This window comes from Astatotilapia calliptera, chromosome 7, assembly GCF_964374335.1.
Source record: "Astatotilapia calliptera chromosome 7, fAstCal68.1, whole genome shotgun sequence".
Lineage (NCBI taxonomy): Eukaryota > Metazoa > Chordata > Actinopteri > Cichliformes > Cichlidae > Astatotilapia > Astatotilapia calliptera.
Window position 1 is genome coordinate 3805704 of NC_137428.1, and position 13928 is coordinate 3819631.

Sequence of the window (13928 nt, forward strand, 5' to 3'; positions counted from 1 at the left end):
AAGACATAATCTTTCCAGCATTTCTGGAACTGCCTCATGGTCTTCCTTCCAGTAGGAAATACCTGGAACACTTCAATTTAAGTTTTTGTTTTCATTTCATTTAAAGTTTCATTTAATATTTTGCTGTCTAATAACGGCATTTATTGCAGTTAATAGCATGAACAGAACAACATCAACACAGGAGTTAAACCCTCAGCACTGCTGCAATGACAGTTCAAGTAACTGCTCTATGATGAAGGTCTAATTAATTTTTTTTTTTTTTTACTCGAGCCAGAGATGCAGTCCATTTTAATCCACCTGTCACTCTACCTGCTGCTAATCTCTGCTGAGTGGAGCCAAATAGAAAATATGCAAAATCACACCTGCAAAGCTTCTCTCTCTCTCTCTCTCTCACACACACACACACACACACACACACACACACACACACACACACACACACACACACACACACACACACACACACACACACACACAGTCAGCATGCAGGAGGGAATCTGCAACAAAAGATAAAGTATCCAAACAAAACCCTAAATCCATAAATTATTTGATTCTACTTACAGAGTTTAGAAATGTTTTTAGAAATCTGAAATGTAACAGAAATAAACCAAAATGTACAGAGAGATCATAACATGTTTTCATCTGTGAAGGGTTACACTTCACAGGTATCAATGATGGGATAGTGTTAGTTTTATTAAAATTAACACAAACTATTGTAAGAAATTCCACCGTAAGTCCCCAGCCATTAACATCTCTCGAATCATTAGCAACCCATCTATTTAAGGTTTGTTTAGTTTAAGTTCAATCCTTTTTAAAGAAGTTTTGCTTGTTTGGAGCCCCAGTAATGGAAAAACTGTCATCTTAATTGAATCAATGAAAAGCCATTTGCGAGCTAATATTATCCAGTTTTTGAAAATGTACCAATTTAGGCTTGTGGCAAACAAAAGCCATTACCAACCTCTGGTAGATTGATGGGGACCTGGTAGATGTCCAACAAACTTACTCCACCATTCATGTAAAAATTAAAAAAGAAATGTTGGTGGGGCTGGTTTGTTTCTTTTCATGGCACAATGTTTTATGAGTTGGCATTTAACTACAAAAATGGCAAAAAGAAACTATGTGTTTGGATTCCTTGATTAGTGCATGTATTCTGGGCTGCATTCCCCACTGATTTATCTGAAGGCCACTGTGACAGTCATCGTGTGGGTCAACACTTCTGGAGTTTAATCACCACTTTGGCACTGTTGGGTGAACCGGATCTTATGTCTTGAAACTTAAATAAGGAGCCTAGAAGCTGAATTTTAATGTACAGTCCCAACTTTAGGGGGTAAAAACAGAACTGAGCAAGAGTTGGTTTTTAGGGTTTTTATCGTTAACTTGGTTGCCCTGGGTCTTTTACCGTGTTGTAGTTGTGTGTCTTACTTTGAAAGAAATATTTACGCGTTACTATAGTGACCAGAGAGCATTAAGGGGCAGAGAGGAGGATGTTACTCTCAATATTGTTGGCGCATTTCAGGTGGATGCTGCTAATAAAGTTGCACAATTACACAGTGAATTCATGTTTATTATTGTACTTACAAAATACCACAGTTTTTGTCTTGGTCGTATCATTTTATTTTGTTGCATTTATCCGCGACACCTTAAAGGCCGGTCCGTGGAAATATTGTCTGACATTAAACCGGTCCGTGGAGCGACAAAGTTGGGGACCGCTGGCCTAATGCCATCAATTTCTTTTGACCTTTTTGAGGAGGAACTTCCAAAATCCCAGTGCACTTCAGACCCAGCAACAACTCAGACAAAAACCCAAGGATGAAACATCCAAGCACAAGCTGAACAATGTAGTGCAGTAAGTAATACTAAAACATTTGCAAAGGAGAAACCAAACAACCACTCCACAAGCACGCGGCACAACACAGGAGAACCACCTCAGCAGGATAAGACCCAGCTCCACATCTGCACCTATCCTGACCCATGTGACCTCAACAGTGTTGGTCAAGTTACTTGAAAAAAGTAATCAGTAACTAATTACTGATTACTTCCCCCAAAAGTAATCCTGTTACTTTACTGATTACTTATTTTCAAAAGTAGTTAATTACTTAGTTGCTTAGTTACTTTTTAAAAACACGATTTACAACCTGAAGAGGTGATAAAGCGATAGATCTTTCAGCCCAATTCTACTTTTTCTACATAATCCATCATACAAAATGTAATCAAATGGAAAAGTCTCTTTTTTTTAAACTTGTTTTACCAGTTTTAATCTTTTAACTTTATGCATCAAGCAAAAATAAAATTATATGCAACATTCTCTGACTTGAAGAAATTTGTTTAACATTTAAACCTATTTTCTGCACATTCCAGCACATAAAATAAAATATTTTTTGTGTTTATCCACGAGTTTCTCTGTGAGTTTCCCATTACGTCGTAGCTACTCGGTGCTTGCTTGGAAGTTTAGGGGTTTTTTTTGCTGTAAAAAGAAGTTTTCTTCCCACGCACAACGGACCCTGATGTTTTTGTCACTTTTTATGGAATCAAACTCAAAGTAAGGTCAGTACTTCCACGCTTTAAACGCTGCACGCTCATACTCTCTCCCACAATCGATATGTGATCCATTGTTGATCTGCACACAGCTGTTGTCACAAACGTCGCACTCGCTTACGTCACTGTCATGAGACATTCTCGCAAAAAAATCACGGTTTTAGTAACGCAGTAACGCAGCGTTCCTACAGGAAAGTAACGGTAATCTAATTACCGTTTTTGCAATAGTAATCCCTTACTTTACTCGTTACTTGAAAAAAGTAATCAGATTACAGTAACGCCCATCTCTGGACCTCAATAACTCACATGATGTCAGGGTAAAGAGATGTCTCGCAAATATTTAACGTCTTGGCTCATGATGTGACCCTTAATGACTCACATCATTACAGTGTGGATCAAGACCCTCAGGACCACCTCCAAAGGCACAGCCCAGCCTAGAAGTTTTTAAAATGGAACAAGATTCAGGTCTAGGTACCAGGTAGCTTCAAACACATAAAAACAATCTGTAGCCTCAAATCAAAAACAATTCTCAATTACATTCCCTCATTTGAAGTGTTTTTTTATCTTACTCTTTTAGTCATCCACATTTGTAAACTCATTACGTGTGAATTTCTGTTCATATAATTCACCACTGTTTCCTGTCTTGGGCAGGACACACTTGGAAAGCAGATGTCATAACTCATATAATCCTGGTTAAACACAATTTATTTCCACTGAGTCCCTGCAAGCTGTATTAAAAAATTACAGGCCAGAAACTGACTGATTGCAAAATGTATCCAGAACCAATAAGGAAACAACAGCAAAAACCTCAAACAAACATCAGAAACACAGAAAACCATCCGTCAGTTTGCTTCTGCCTGAAAAGACAAACGTGAGTAAATCATCTTTGTTTTCAGAACTCTCAGTTCTCATGTGGTTTGGATCAAAGCATCAAACTATAATCAGCAACTTTGCCAAAGTAAATTATCATTTTCCAAAGTGCGGTGGTGCCACATGTTTGTGAAGAGACCTGAATTCTTTGGTTTTCTGAAAAGACTCAAGCTCCACCTGGTGGACACCAACCAACATCCATAATTTGTCAAGCCAGACTGTTTCTTCCTCTTGTTTTAGCTGTTCCAGTTAAGGATTACCACATTGGATCATCTGCCTCCATCTCACTCCATCTGTACCATCATCCTCTGTCACACCAACCCTCTGTATATCATCATCATCATCATCATCAACTTTATTTATAAAGCACTTTAAAACAACCACAGCTGACACAAAGTGCTGTACATTGGAACTGTAAAATAAAATTACATGAGATATAAATAAAAAACAAATAAAAGAAGAGTGAAATCATTAATTAAATAACTACTGCATTAAAAAAAGAAACTAAGTCTCACTGAGGTTAAAAGCCAAGGAATAAAAGTGGGTTTTAAGACGTGATTTAAAAGTGGACAGTGAAGGGGCCTCTCTAACATGCATGGGCAAATTATTCCATAATTTTGGAGCCACAATAGAGAAGGCCCCGTCCCCTCTGAGCTTCCTCCTGGATCTCGGTACCTCCAGGAGCAGCTGGTCAGCTGACCTGAGAGACCGACAGGGTATGTGGGGATGAAGAAGCTCAGAGAGGTAAGGCGGGGCAAGACTGTGTAGGCATTTAAAAACAAACATAAGAATTTTAAAATTAACTCTAAAAGACACAGGCAGCCAGTGCAGAGAGGCCAGCACAGGGGTTATATGCTCTCTTTTTCGAGTTCCTGTTAGGAGTCGTGCAGCCGCATTTTGAACCAGCTGCAGACGTGAGAGCAATGACTGACTGACCCCCACATAAAGTGAGTTACAGTAGTCCAGGCGGGAAGAAATAAAAGCATGGATCACTGTTTCAAGGTGCTGCCTCGAAAGAAAAGATTTTAGTCTTGCCAGTCGCCTTAAATGATAAAAACTGGACTTCACCACTGCTCTGATTTGGTTGTCCAATTTAAAATCACTGTCCAACTTAAAACCAAGGTCAGTAACAACAGATTTAAAATAGACTTCCAGGGATCCTAAAACAACAGAGGAGGACTCACAGGGACCACTGGGTCCAAACACCAACACTTCTGTTTTCTTTTTATTAAAATTTAAAAAGTTTCGAGCCAACCAAGCTTTAATGTCATCTAGACATGTCAAGAGAGGTTTTATGGAGATGGCATCCTTGCGTTTTAGTGTCAAATAAATTTGGCAGTCATCGGCATAACAGTGAAATGAGATCCCATGCCTTCTAAGGATAGAACCCAGAGGCAGTAGATACAGAGAAAAGAGCAGTGGCCCTAAAATTGAGCCCTGTGGGACACCACATGACAGAGGAGCAGAAGACGATTCGTAACCAAGAAGGCTGACAGAGAAAGTTCTATCTGACAAATAAGACCTAAACCAATTGAGTGCAGTGCCACCAATACCCACTACATCATGTAATCGAGAAATTAAAATATTGTGGTCTACTGTGTCAAAGGCAGCAGTTAGGTCAAGCAAGACAAGAACAACATGGTTACCAGAATCACATGCCAGAAGGATGTCATTAAAAACCCTTAGTAATGCAGATTCTGTGCTGTGAAGGGTTTTAAAACCTGACTGAAAAACCTCAAAGATTCCATTTTCATCTAGAAAATCTTTCAGTTGACTAAAAACAATTTTCTCTAAAACCTTGGAGACTAAAGGCAGCTTGGAAATAGGCCTATAGTTCGCTAAAACTGTGTGATCAAGGCCAGGTTTCTTAAGCAGTGGCTGTACTACTGCATGTTTGAAATTTGCAGGAACCACACCAGAAGACAGACTGCTGTTAATAATGTCAAGGACATACTGTTGTATACTAGGAAAAATTTCTTTAAAGAATTGTGGAGGGACAGGATCCCGTGGGGAACCTGTGGGCTTAATATGGCGAACCACATCCTCTAAAGAGGAGAGCGTCACAAGCTCAAACTGAGTGAAAACAGCAGCGCAAGGGACAGAGACAGAGGGGTCAGAGTCAGGAGCTGTGATAAGAGCCCTGATGGTGACAACCTTTTCAATAAAAAAGTTCAGAAAATCATTGCAAATCTCAGGAGAAACTTCCAAACAGACATTCAAAGGAGTGTTGCAGGAATTGCTGTCTTGTGTGTGACTGGGTGCAGTAAGGAGTGTATGTAATGTGTGTGTGAGCATGCGCGTGAAGGAAACGCGGGGAGCGAAAGAGGAAAAAGAGAGTGAGAGAGTGTGTCATGGGTAGAGGGCGACCGGGAGCAGCGTTCTAACGGGCTACAGGCTATGCAGTGTGTTTCCAAAGTGTGCAGTACTGTTATTAAAGCCTCATCTCTTCAGTACTCTCCGGTGCCTCGGCTGATTTCTGTCTGCCTCACTACTCCACAAAAGTGAAGGGAGTTAACCCCGAAGGAGGACAAACTTCGGCCCTGGAGGAAGCATCTCCCCTCGTGTCTCCCGACCACGGTCAGGGGACTGACGGCGAGGAATGGTTAACACTGGCGACCACGAAGGGACCCTCTCACGTTGTTAAAGAAGTGGTGAGCACAGAGAAAAACCGACAGGCTAAAGCGGCTAACGATAAAGCCGAGTGACTGTAATTACAAGTGTATTAGCCCGCAGCTAAGCTAACTCGCGATGGCCGCTGCTCGCCATTCTCGTGAAAAGTACGGACTTGAGACCAATTACTCCAACCCGTTCATATCGCTGACCAGTGTCTCCGAGGGTGCCGCGAGCATTAGGGAAGCTAACAGAGACAGAGCTGTGACTAAATGTGAACATATGAACCCATTCCTGTGTGCCGAAAGTTGTGCTAACACACACGCTAATGGAGAGTGTGTATTCGCGCCGCCCGATGGTCCTGCCCGGCCGCAGTTTTCCCGCACGAATCCCTTCGTTGATGCTGAATGCCGCAGCTACGGCTGTGAGAGAAACACAGGCAGCAGCATGAACTATTATCCAGCTCCTACTCCCCAAATGAAAATCCACTATCCAGACTCAAACCTATTTTCCTCCGCTCACATGGACAGTTTTGTACACAGCACACCGGCTCAGTTTAACGCAATGTTAAATACACCCATGCAATGTATGCCTTCCAGTAGCCTTAATGAAGCCATTAGCTATGGGGAAATCACTGCACAGCATAAACCCCGCTCGAAACCAGGCAAGACCCGCTGTGTGCCCCGTCAGCCCCCATCTGACAGTGAAGAGGACGGTGACACTAGAGAGAGAGTCCCCACCCTACGTCCGGGCCAATATGACGGCACCACACCGTGGAAGGAATTTCTGCACAGGTTTGAAAGCTGCGCTGAAGCCACCTATTGGTCAGAAAAAACAATGACAAAAATTCTGCCTAGTTGGAGCAGCAGGGGCCATTATCCACAGAAATCCCTGCTCATCCAAATGGGATTACCGCCGCCTGGTGGACGAACTGGAAACTGCATATGGCCCTTCTTCTGACCATGCAGCTGCTGTTGCTGTAGAACTGAGGCAGCGAGTGCGTAAACCTGGTGAGGCCCTGCATGTTTTCAGAGATGACATTTATGGGAAAGTGGCTGTTGCATATGGTAATAGAGCAGAGATTGAACAAGACTCTATAGCTGTTGAAGTTTTCACCAATGGGCTGGGTGATGCAGAAATAGTACAGAAGTTGCTAGAGAGGCACCCAGCCACACTTGCCTGCGCATACGAAATAGCCCACCGACACGAAACCACTAAAAGGGCTGCATCTTATGTAACCAGTGCCATGCAGCAAGGAGCCCGTAACGCAGCTGAACGCCGGCCCCGAGCTGCCGTCGTCAGAGAAAAAGACAGAGATGAGACTGTTGCTGAGCATGCACCTGCAGCTAGCCCCTCACCGAATCGTTTTGTCCCACACACACCCTCGACAACACCGAACAATCACAGAAATTTTAAAAGGAGTGGGGTTCGCTGCCATAACTGTCAAGGTTGGGGCCATGTCCAAAAGCAGTGCCCTTCCCCTCACAAAACCACCAAGGCCTTAACATTGAACAGTAGCCCTTGGGACAGCCCAAAACCCACTGTGCTCCAACTTAAGTGCCAAAGCCAAGAAATGAGTATCCCCATGCGCCTCTACGAAGTGGAGGTATGTGCTGTTTTGGACAGTGGAGCCCGGAGGAGCGTGCTGCCGCTGCCCTACTACAACTCCATCCACCCAGACGTGAGACCACCACTACAGCCCTCAGTTGTTGAGACCTTGCTTGGTGTGGGACCTGGGGACGTGCCGGTGCTAGGTGAAGCCCAGATACCTGTCAATATCAACAATCGACAGGTGGATGTTGATTTCTTGGTGGCAGATATAGCAGGAAATGAGGTGCTGCTTGGGCATCCCTTCCTCACTCAAGCTGAAGCACGTCTTGATTTTGGCAAACGCCGCATCATCCTTTTCGGTGAAGAGGTGCTCTACTACCAAACCGAAGCCAGTACAAAGTCACACGCAGTGAGAATAGCTAGAACTGTGGTGGTGGAACCGGGGCAAGAGTATATGGTGAAAGGCAACGTGCATCCTGGTGCAGCAGCTCGAGGTGACATGATGCTTAGTCCCACCAAAGGTTTTGTTGAGAAGCACAAAGTACTTATCGCCAGAGTCCTAGTCAACGCACAGCCTTCTAAAGCTGTCCCACTTCGCCTTTTTAACCTTGGCAATAAAGCAGTAACAATTAAGGCGGGATCCATTGCCGGGCTCCTCCAGCCAGCTGAGGCCGTGGAACCCTCCATGGTCTCCCCAGCTGCAGACTCTCTGACCAGCCCTCCTGTGGTTCCTCTGCACCTGCAGGAGCTCTATGCCCAGAGCTCCACAGACCTCAATGACTATGAACAGCTCCAACTGAAACGCTTGCTTTGCACTTATGGACATGTGTTTTCTACAGGGCCTGCTGACCTGGGCCGAACCAGCCTTGTGCAGCATGACATCATAACCCGTCCTGGTGCCCCAGTCAAACAAAATCCACGAAGAATGGCAGGGGAAAAGCAGCAAAATGCTGATCAGCAGATCTACGACAGTCTACAGAGCGGTCTCGCCCAATGCAGCTGCAGCAGCTGGGCCTCGCCCATCGTTATGGTGCGTAAGAAAGATGGGACATACCGTCTCTGCATTGACTACAGGGCTCTCAACGACCGCACCATAACAGACGCCTACCCGCTGCCCCGCATCCAGGACACGCTGGACACACTCTCAACTGCCAGATGGTTCAGCACATTAGACCTCGCATCTGGCTACTGGCAGGTTGAGCTGACGCCTAGAGCACGCAGGGCCGCCGCTTTCTGCACTAGGACAGGCCTCTTTGAGTGGAACGTCGTGCCATTTGGACTATGCAATGCCCCGGCAACGTTCCAGCGGCTGATGGACCGCGTCCTGGCTGGCATGCAGTGGGAGACCTGCCTGGTCTACTTGGACGACATCATCGTGCTGGCTAAGGACGTGTCGGGGATGCTGCAACGGCTTGGCCAGGTATTCTATAGACTTCAACAAGCTAACTTGAAACTGAAACCTGCCAAATGCTGCCTCTTTCGCCGCGAAGTTGCTTATCTTGGCCATGTGGTATCCGAGCATGGTGTGGCTACCGACCCCAGCAAAGTTCAAAAGGTTCAGATGTGGCCCACACCTACGTCCATCCAGGAGGTCAGACGCTTCATCGGCCTGGCCTCATATTACCGCCGGTTTGTGAAAGATTTTGCCTCTATAGCCGAACCCCTGCACAACCTGACCAAGAAGAATGCACATTTTCAGTGGCATGCTGAGCACCAAGCAGCTTTCGACAAGCTGAAGTGTCGACTCACCTCTGCCCCTGTTCTTGGCTATCCACTTGACCATGGAGAAATGACACTAGACACTGATGCCAGCGACACTGGCATCGGCGCGGTGCTGTCACAGATGCAACAGGGCGTGTGCTGGCATATGGCAGTCGTAAGCTATCAAGAACTGAACAAAACTACTGCACCACACGACGTGAACTACTAGCCGTCGTGGATTTCACGTCCCACTTTCGCCAGTATCTCCTTGGACGGCCTTTCAAAGTGCGCACAGACCACAGCAGTCTACGGTGGCTAACAAAAATGAAAGAGCCAGAGGGACAATTAGCTCGATGGCTCGAGAAGCTTGCCGAGTACAACTTTGAGATCATCCACCGTCCAGGTCGAGTGCACACCAATGCTGATAGCCTCTCCAGAAGACCCTGTCGCCAGTCTTGTCCATGCAGAGTGCAGGACCCCCCCAAGCATCTCGGGGGGACCAGTCATCAGGCAGTTCAATGCGAGTTGGACTCTGACACCAGCTCCCTGTTGCTGAGTCCGGTGAGGGTGGAGGGACAACCGGCTAGTACAGCGGTGTGTCTAGTGGGGGTAAGTCATAACACCACCACACCAGAAACAAAGACTTTAGACCAAACTGCTCTTACAAAGTCAGACATTTTATGTCAAAACACTTCTATCAACACAGACATCTCAGAACAGACAATTCACACTAGAACAGACATATCACACCAGAACATGTCCACTAATACACACACTGTAAAGCTGACTGAGAAAGTATATGTGGCTAAAACCCTTGATACTGCTTCTCTGTTTCATGGTTGGACCATGGGGGAGCTGAGCCAAGCCCAGGACGCTGATGCAGACATTGCACCCATACGCGCCTGGATGGAGGCCAGCAGTGAGCGCCCCCCATGGACTATTGTTTCACCATGCAGCCCAGCAACTAAGACATACTGGGCTCAATGGAAACGGCTCTACTTCAGAGATGGAGTTCTGGTCCGTCGCTTCTACTGCCTTGACGAGACCCAGTTCTATCCCCAAATCGTACTGCCACGTAAGCTACAACCAGAAGTGATGGGCCAGATGCACGAAGGGCCAGTGGGTGGACATTTTGGTGTCGAGAGGACTGTGGCCAGACTACGAACCCGATTCTATTGGTATCACATGAGGGAAGACGTCGCTCTTTGGTGCCGTACTTGTACCAGCTGTGCATCCAGGGCCCGACCCCAGAAGACACCGCAAGCTCCGATGGGAACTGTCCGGGTAGGAGCCCCAATGGAGCGCGTTGCGCTGGACATTATGGGACCACTGAATGAGACAGAGCGCAGAAACCGATATGTGCTTGTGATACAAGACTACTTTACAAAGTGGACTGAAGCCTTTCCTATCCCAGATGAACGGGCTGCAACCGTTGCCGAGGTCGTTGCATCTGAGTGGGTGTGCCGCTACGGGATACCTCAAGCACTACACAGTGATCAGGGACGCAATTTTGAATCTGATGTGTTCCAAGGGGTGTGCAGTTTGTTTGGCATAGATAAGACTCATACAACGCCATTCCGACCCCAGTCAGATGGCCAGGTTGAACGTTTCAATGCCACTCTCCAGAAGATCCTGGCCTCCACAGCAGAGCGTTGTCATTGGGACTGGGACCTGATGATCCCGTACGCTGTTATGGCCTACAGGGCGACCAAACACAGTGTTACAGGTTTCACCCCGAACTTCATGATGTTTGGCCGAGAACTGAGTGAGCCAGTGGACCTTGTCGCAGGTCTACCTCCTGATCCAGGCAACCAACCCTCAGTTCCAGAGTATGTGCAGCAAATGCGTGAGCGGCTGGAGCTGGCCCACCTCATCGCCAGGGAAGCCCTGGGTGAGTCAGTCAAGCGCGCAAAAAGGCAATATGACAAGAACTGTTGCCACACACAGTATAAGACTGGAGATCCTGTGTGGTATCTCATCAAAGGAACACGTCACGTCAAGAACAAGGTCAGAAAGTTCCTCCCATCGTATGAAGGACCATTCTTTGTCCTGGGACAATTGGATGACCTAGTTTATCGGATCCAGAAGAACCCAAGGTCTAAAGTGAAAGTTGTCCACCATGACCAGCTAAAGCATTATCGCTGCCGCGAGCCACTGGACAATACCTGGGTCCTTGATCAGGCTCATCAGTGGTCCCCTACAGAGGTCCCACCACCAGCTTTAGAAGATGACCCAGCAGACCGTGATCTGGGTCTGCACAGTCTGTTCTCTACTGCAACTGGCAATGGCCCCAGCTCCTCTCAGCCTTCTGTCTCAGTTGCAGCTGATCCCGCTCTGGTTGTGGTTGTCCCATCGTCCCCTTCCCATGTAGACCATGAGAATGGTGGGGGTGTGGTGGGTGAGCCAGACCACCCGGGCCAGCAGTTTCAGCGACCAACTCGTCGGCGCAGAGCTCCAGACTGGTATGGAGTGTGGATCACGTAACTTGGTTTACCTACCATGGACAGTTCCAAGTAGGACTGAAGATTCGGTTCAAGTTTAAATCGTTTCAGCCTCCTATACTGTTAGCTACAATGGTTTAAAAGAGTTATATTTTTTTTTCATTGTTCCAGTGTTTACATTTTTTTTTAAAAAGTATCTGAAGGACCTACGGGGTTATCTACATGCACTTATCCATTTGTATTTGTGCCTTCCTAGATGCTAGGATAAGTTGGTTATTCCCGGTCGCCATGTAATAGTTACAATTGTGTAATTTCTTTTCTACTTAACAGCACTTGAAATGCTTTATTTTGCACATGTATGTACACCTTACTTGAGCCAACCTCTTTGTCACTGAAGTGCACTCGTTGATACTATACCTCACCTTATATGCGGTAATGGCTAACACTTTTATCTCCTGTGGGCTCCAAGTGGTAAAGGGGATTGTGTACCAGTTTTATGCATTACAATGCTGGAGTGGAATTATTGTTTAATTGCCATCCAGAGTGGGGGTAGTGTTGCAGGAATTGCTGTCTTGTGTGTGACTGGGTGCAGTAAGGAGTGTATGTAATGTGTGTGTGAGCATGCGCGTGAAGGAAACGCGGGGAGCGAAAGAGGAAAAAGAGAGTGAGAGAGTGTGTCATGGGTAGAGGGCGACCGGGAGCAGCGTTCTAACGGGCTACAGGCTATGCAGTGTGTTTCCAAAGTGTGCAGTACTGTTATTAAAGCCTCATCTCTTCAGTACTCTCCGGTGCCTCGGCTGATTTCTGTCTGCCTCACTACTCCACAAAAGTGAAGGGAGTTAACCCCGAAGGAGGACAAACTTCGGCCCTGGAGGAAGCATCTCCCCTCGTGTCTCCCGACCACGGTCAGGGGACTGACGGCGAGGAATGGTTAACAGGAGTATTAAGAACAGTGTCAATGGTCCTAAATAACACACGTGGGTTATGACAGTTGGAAGAAATAATATTTGCAAAATATTCCCTTTTTGCCTCTTTAACAGTGTTCTGGTAGCGATGCCAGCAGTCTTTGAGAATTTGAAATGATACATGCAGTTTATCCTTTTTCCACCTCCGTTCTGCTCGACGACATTCCCTCTTAACAGCACGACTGCTCTCATTAAACCAAGGCTCAGGTTTAGCCTTAAGCTGCCTGGTTTTTAAAGGAGCCACAGGGTCCATGATTTTTTGACAGCAAGAATTAAACCAGGAATGTAGGTCTTCTGTGTCAGAGGAAACAAAGTCAGAAGGCCCGCCGAGCTGATTAAAAGCAGCAGAAAACTGCGCAGCAGTGGCGGGGTTAATAACCCGACAGCACCGAGTAGCAGCGCCAGGTTTAACTGCGGTATATGTCAAACCAACGTTGAATAACACAGGCATATGATCTGAGAGTGCACAGTCACAAATCTCCAAGTCAGTGACAGGCAGACCATATGACAGAACAAGGTCCAGTGTGTGTCCGTGCTCATGTGTAGGGCCACGTACGGACTGTACCAGGCTAAAAGAGTCAATAAGGCTTAAAAAGTCCTTTACCAGTGGCTTATCAGGACAGCATACATGTATATTAAAATCTCCAACAATAAGAACACTATCATAGTTGGGCATAATCCCAGCTAAAAAATCAGAAAAGTCGTTTATGAAGTTCTTATTGTATTTCGGGGGGCGATAGATGACAGCGCAGAAAATCGGGTTTGTACGACTCACCTCAAATGAGGCAAGTTCAAAGCTGGAGAACGAAGGCTGTAGAAAACACTGCTTACATTTAAAATCCTTTTTGTAAACAGTCACTGTGCCTCCACCTCTGCCTGACGTCCGTGGCGAGTTAAAATAGCAACAATCCACAGGTAAAAGTTCAGATAGGACACTGGACTCACCAACACTCAGCCACGTCTCAGTCACACACAGAAAATCCAGATCACGGGAACTGAAGAAGTCCCGAAGAATAAAAGTTTTGTTTAAAAGTGATCTGGCGTTCACCAGGCCAATCCTAGCGGGAGCTGGAGTTGGCGCTCGGGGTTCAGGGGGTCCAGAAACCCGCCGCAGCGATCTCAGATTCCGATAATGTTGACAGCGGAGGTTTAGCCTGGGAGGGCATGGGCAGCGAGGCCGAGGAGCATCATCATCAAAGCCGACCACAGGCACCAAACAGGCATCAACAGGATCCAGAAAACGCCGAGACGCAAA

General features: G+C 46.2%; 1 protein-coding gene across 2 annotated transcripts in view; it reads right to left on the reverse strand.

Moving 5' to 3' along the window:
- Window positions 1-13579, reverse strand: part of LOC145429658 (RNA-binding protein Raly-like) — a 104706-nt gene extending 91127 nt beyond the window's left edge. For both annotated transcript variants that reach the window (XM_080303390.1, XM_080303389.1), the window contains exon 1: window positions 13449-13579. The gene's annotated coding sequence lies outside the window, so the exon portion shown is untranslated. The remainder of the gene's footprint in view (window positions 1-13448) is intronic.
- Window positions 13580-13928: the final 349 nt, after the last annotated feature.